The following is a 5,182-nucleotide window of genomic DNA, read 5'->3' as shown; positions in this document are numbered from 1 at the left end:
CTTGTTACACAACATGTGTGTTTTAGCGGTTGGTCACCACTTTTTCATCATTTCGAAAATGAGTAAAACAAATGGTTTTAAATCTAGACATTTCATCAATATCTATATAATAAACAGAACATCGTGCTAAAAGTATCTCTCACTCGTTCGCTTCGCTCACTCGTGACAGATACTTTCAGCACTCGAAGATAAAATTCGTATCCCCGCGCGGCCATGTAATATCCTCTATTTAGTATAAATACCCAGGTGATTATACAAAATCGCGCGCTTCCATTGGCTCGCTATCTCGGATTATCAGCCGATAATCACCTCGACGGACAAACTGGCTGCCAGTAGTCGTTTTGCCACTGTAAGTGAAGATGATTTCGCGTTGAAATGCTTTTTTTTTTCTCTTCTTTTGAAATAATCACCTGTGTAATTATACTAAAACAAATTATTCGCCTTCGGCGAATAATTGTTAAATATAAATATTCCCATGTAATCCATTATGCGTGTTCTCGCTAGTAACAGAAATTAAATGGGCCCACACAAGGACAGAGGAAAACTCTGACTAGGATAACAATTAAAGCCGTGCAACTGTACCTGAAAGGAAGAGCAAAGGTAATCGAATCCAGAGGTCATATTGTTGACAGTATAGCCTCAACTGTTATTTGTATTGACATCAATTAAATTGGTGTCATCAGCGAAAACACGAAAGTCAAATATTTCGACCGAACAGTTGTGGATGTCATATAATATTAATGAAAACACGTTCCTTGTTGGCACACCAAAAGAAATTCAGTTCCCTTTTGGAGAGATACAAAGAATTCGAGTTGTTTGAAAACGAACCAACAGGTAAGGGAAAAAACGATTATTCACAACTACATGTTGTTCCCCTTACTCCACTGTGCTATGGTTTATATAATAAAATAGAATGATCTACAGTGTTTATACTCTACTTAAAAATGACTTCGTATGCAAGCACGTTATTCTGGATTTTGTTGACAATTTGGAGTAAGGCAGGTCGGCTGGACAGCTTCCCAAGAAAAACCATATTGTGATTTACATATACATATTATATAGTAGGTCTTTTTTTCAACCGATGAATCATAAGGGCACAGCCCGGGTAGATCTCCCTCGGGAGAAAAAGTGTTCTAACGGGATAATTCTAGTTGTACCTGATAGTTTGTGGATTGGCTCAGCGTAAAAATTAATTGGAACTGAGTCCAGGCCTTGGGACGGGGAACCAAACAACGGAGCAATAGGGAAAGTTTGATATACAGTCGCGCTTACCAAAACAAATAAATTCGTGGCTAGATTCGGAAGTACTTTGCCAGCAATTAATAGCAGAAGGCACCTGTCTCTTATGTTTATGCTTTTTCAATAACGCATGCCTAAGAATTAACGTACCTCGTGAATTCTTTAATTGCACTCACGTGATAAGACGCCCATGTAGGTGCTAAAAGCATAGCCAAATGTAGCTCAAATTTTGCATAATAATAGAGTCAAATTCCCAAAAGACTTTTTAGCTATTGCTCTTTCCACCAAAATGCCATCCATGATGTCAGGTGTAATCAAAGAATTGTCTTGAAGACTACTTCTAGCGCCTCAAAGTGCTTCTTTTTTTTTTTTTCAAGATAAAAGGTTGACCAGTTTTTTTTTCTGAGATTTTTGTTTTACAAAATGTCCCATTTCGCATTCTTTTGTCTCTAACAGTGTTTTAAAAAATAGTCTTGTTCACAGAGCTTCTATGCGTATGAATAATCATTTTTGCCTTTTCGTACCGATCAATTCAACGCCAAGAAGAATTTGTAAGAGAAACAGTTTGCATTTTGTAGGAGATTATGCAGCTTAAAAAACTTACCTTTCAGACTCAGACTGGTCGTTTATAAAACGAATCATGTCTGAGGTTTTTGTTGATTATAATAAATTTATATATGTCAAATTGGGTCGTACTCCGGCTTTATAAAGTTTTATTGTTTTCTAGATCTCGCTTAAGCCGTGAACACGCATACAACTTGAAGAAATGCGTTTTACCGATAAAAATGTTACAACCAACACACACTGTGCTACAAATTTTATAAACATTACTTTGAAGTTAATATCACTCTCTATATTTAATTTCGCGGCGGGCCTCGTCGGGTTATTGCCGGTCTTAGTCAAGGTATTTTTTTAACTTGTAAAGCAATAAATGCATAAGGCACCACTGCGATCGACAAATGCAGCATCCATGACCGACAGACGATTATTTTAAGTCGTTTCGCAATTTAACCTCCACTTAAAACTAAAAGCTTTGATCGGACTTCTATTTAATGCTATTCCACATGTAGGTGTCATTCTCGTGAATCTGACAATAGCATCAGCTGACTACAGATAATATTTAAAGAAGCAAGAAAAACAACATCTGCATTTTTACAAAATGAGATGTAAGTACACGATTTTGGTGACGATAGTTTACATAACAATAGATGAAAGCTTTCCAATTTTCGACCGCTTTTTATAACTTTTGGCTGCTTTTTATCATTATTTAGCATTTCAATGCGGTCTTTGCCAGAAGGCTCTTGGCTAAAATGTTTCCGCCTTAAATTTACAAAGGTTTACACGCAAAAAATAGCCAATCAAGTTGCTTCGTTGTCAGCAGTAACCTTTGTGATGCAAATTTTTATAGTTTCGTCGGAGAAGAGCCACCAGTCTTTGAAATTGCGACCTCGGGTAACTGAATCACAAAACCGAACGAGTCGATTTTACTTCCCGCTCATTTCAAATCACATGTGCCAGCGGTGAGCTCTCGGTGAGAAAATCGAAATTAGACCCAATGTTCCGAAAAGGAAGATTTCACGTTGGGCAACACAGTTAAATAATGACAAAATATTCATCACTGAACATTTCCCGAAGGGTTCAACAAGCAGTTGGAAAAATATATTTCTGAATTTATCCCGCGTACGACACTGGAATTAGCTCGAAACGCATCGGCATCAACATAGAAAAGAAGATCTGTAACAGGCTGTTTTCGCAAATCTCATTTATACGTAAGCTTGGTGACAGAGGATCTCCGAGTTTTTTGTCGTCTCCTTGGTATGAAATTATCGCCAAGCTATCGGTTACAAGCCTCAAAGAAAGGAATCGTGTCTGTCGTGTGACGATTGCCGATACAAGCTTCAGAAGACGTTAGTTTAGGAGGTGAGAAATCACGTACTTCTTCTAGTTGTTCAAGTGAAAAAAACTTAATTTCTGCTCTCAAATTTTCGCTTTTCACATTGAAACTAGGTTGCAAAGAAAACGTCAAAAAAGTGTAATCAATTTTAATATAAAGTGCAAAAAATTATAATGAACAATAATAATATTAATAATAATAATAATAATAATAATAATAATAGCATGCGACTTTTTGTTGGCATTGGGATCGGGCTATGTTTCGACATTGAAGCCAACTTCAAGAAAAAAAGGTGCCCTTGGTGTTAGGTTAAACGTTTTTTCAAAAAGGGAAGTGAAAACACCATTCTCTCCTTTTTTAAATTCAAAATGGTAGAATCTCCAACACAAGTCCAAACGGATCAGATTGATTTTAGGCAGCGTTTACGCGAACACGGTTTCACATCGACACGGTTTCATGACTTCAAAACCGCTTCAAAATCGATGCGGTTTGGAAATGCTTAAACGGAACTGTTTTCGCCAGAAAATAAAAGTCTTGATGGTATAAGCGAGCGCTGCACTACGTGCTAAATTCACTGTTTTTAATTGAACAATGCAAATTTCGCACCAAATTTATAGTAACCGTATTCAAATCGATACGGTTTCGCTGTTTACCCGACGGATGAAACCACATGGTTTTGAAAACGCTCCACTTTTGGCAGCGGGTTTCAAATCGACACGGTTTCAACAATACTCTCGATCGATGCCGTGTAAACGGAAGATGTAACCACATCAAAAACGATGCGGTTACAAATGTGTAAACGCTGCCTTAATAGTGAGGTCCATGCCGTCGACTTGTGGATGAGAATTTTCAAACAGAGGATATCATCATCCAAGCTGTTCTTTTTGTCAGTTTTCACAATACGTGCGGTTGGCTCTGTGTACATGACATGCAAATAAATATTTGGTCAAGATCAATTTTCAAACACCCTTAACAGTTGTTCAGGTTGTTAGGAGAAAGTCAGATATTTAAGATAAACTGTCTGGCGAAGAAGAACGATTGCACCACGTGGCAATTTTGCTCCTGGCAATTGCACGCTTAGCAGTTTCCCACAGAGCGGAAACTGAACTTCCCTCTGTAAAAGAAATTAAATTGCAAATATTATCCACAAACACACAAGTTATATTTTCGTATGTACAGAGACCACTTCTATTTGTTTTGCTTTGAAAATCAAATGTAAGGAATTAAATTAGAAGTTCTTCCTTCTCCAAAGCGTTTTCATCGCTTCTTTAGACAAACTCGACGTCACTACAAATCCTATGGGTCTAAATGAGTCTAAATAAAATGTTCTGTTTCCTACTCCAAAAAGTGATATTGTTACTTTGCCTATCAAGGGAATGCAACCGTGTACAAAAGAGGTTTTCATATTTAATTGTGTTTAATCGTTGTAGTGGACAAGATAAAGGCTTTACTCTCTCTTTACCGCCTGCTTCGGAAGTCAACACGTGAAGCGTAATGACTGCGGACTAGCTATAATTTCACCACTAAGCCTCGAATTCGAAAATCAAACTCGTGAATTTTAGCATGAGCTAAATCCTACAGGAGCAAACTTGTAAAGAAAAACCCGCTTGCGAACAGTATGATGTGAATAGTTTTGTGCAAACGAGGCTTGGTGGTGAATTTTGGGAAATTATGCATAAAGGCTTATTGCAGTCTAGAAGTCGCGGGCTTACCACCTCCTTCTTAGTTTCAGCCACTTACCATTGAATGCTGAAGGAACAATTCCCAGATGTCAGTCTCATCTCCGTCAAAACAGAGCCCGCGTCCACCGTCAAGTAAAAAGTCGGCACTAAAAGAAACTGTAGATCTCCTTAAAATACAAGCCAAAATGCAACGGATGAAAGTGTCGAGATCAGCAGAGGAGTTAATGAACTATTGCCTGGAAAATGCTCCGAACGATTGCCTTCTTCAAGGAGTTCCTGCGGGTAGAAACCCATTCAAGGAAGGCAAAAATTGCCCAGTTATGTAGAATAAGGCGCGTTAAGTCAAGTAAAACACCTTTTAGCTGTT

General features: G+C 37.9%; 1 long non-coding RNA gene across 1 annotated transcript; it reads left to right on the top strand.

Annotated features, from left to right (window-relative positions):
• Positions 1 to 2,413: 2,413 nt before the first annotated feature.
• On the top strand, positions 2,414 to 5,182 carry LOC138026576 (uncharacterized). Its single transcript, XR_011127294.1, has 2 exons — positions 2,414 to 3,159; positions 4,860 to 5,182. It is a non-coding gene; the product is annotated as an uncharacterized lncRNA (long non-coding RNA).

Source organism: Montipora capricornis, chromosome 12, assembly GCF_036669925.1.
Source record: "Montipora capricornis isolate CH-2021 chromosome 12, ASM3666992v2, whole genome shotgun sequence".
NCBI classification, from domain to species: Eukaryota; Metazoa; Cnidaria; class Anthozoa; order Scleractinia; family Acroporidae; genus Montipora; species Montipora capricornis.
This window is presented reverse-complemented; position numbering and strand designations above follow the sequence as displayed.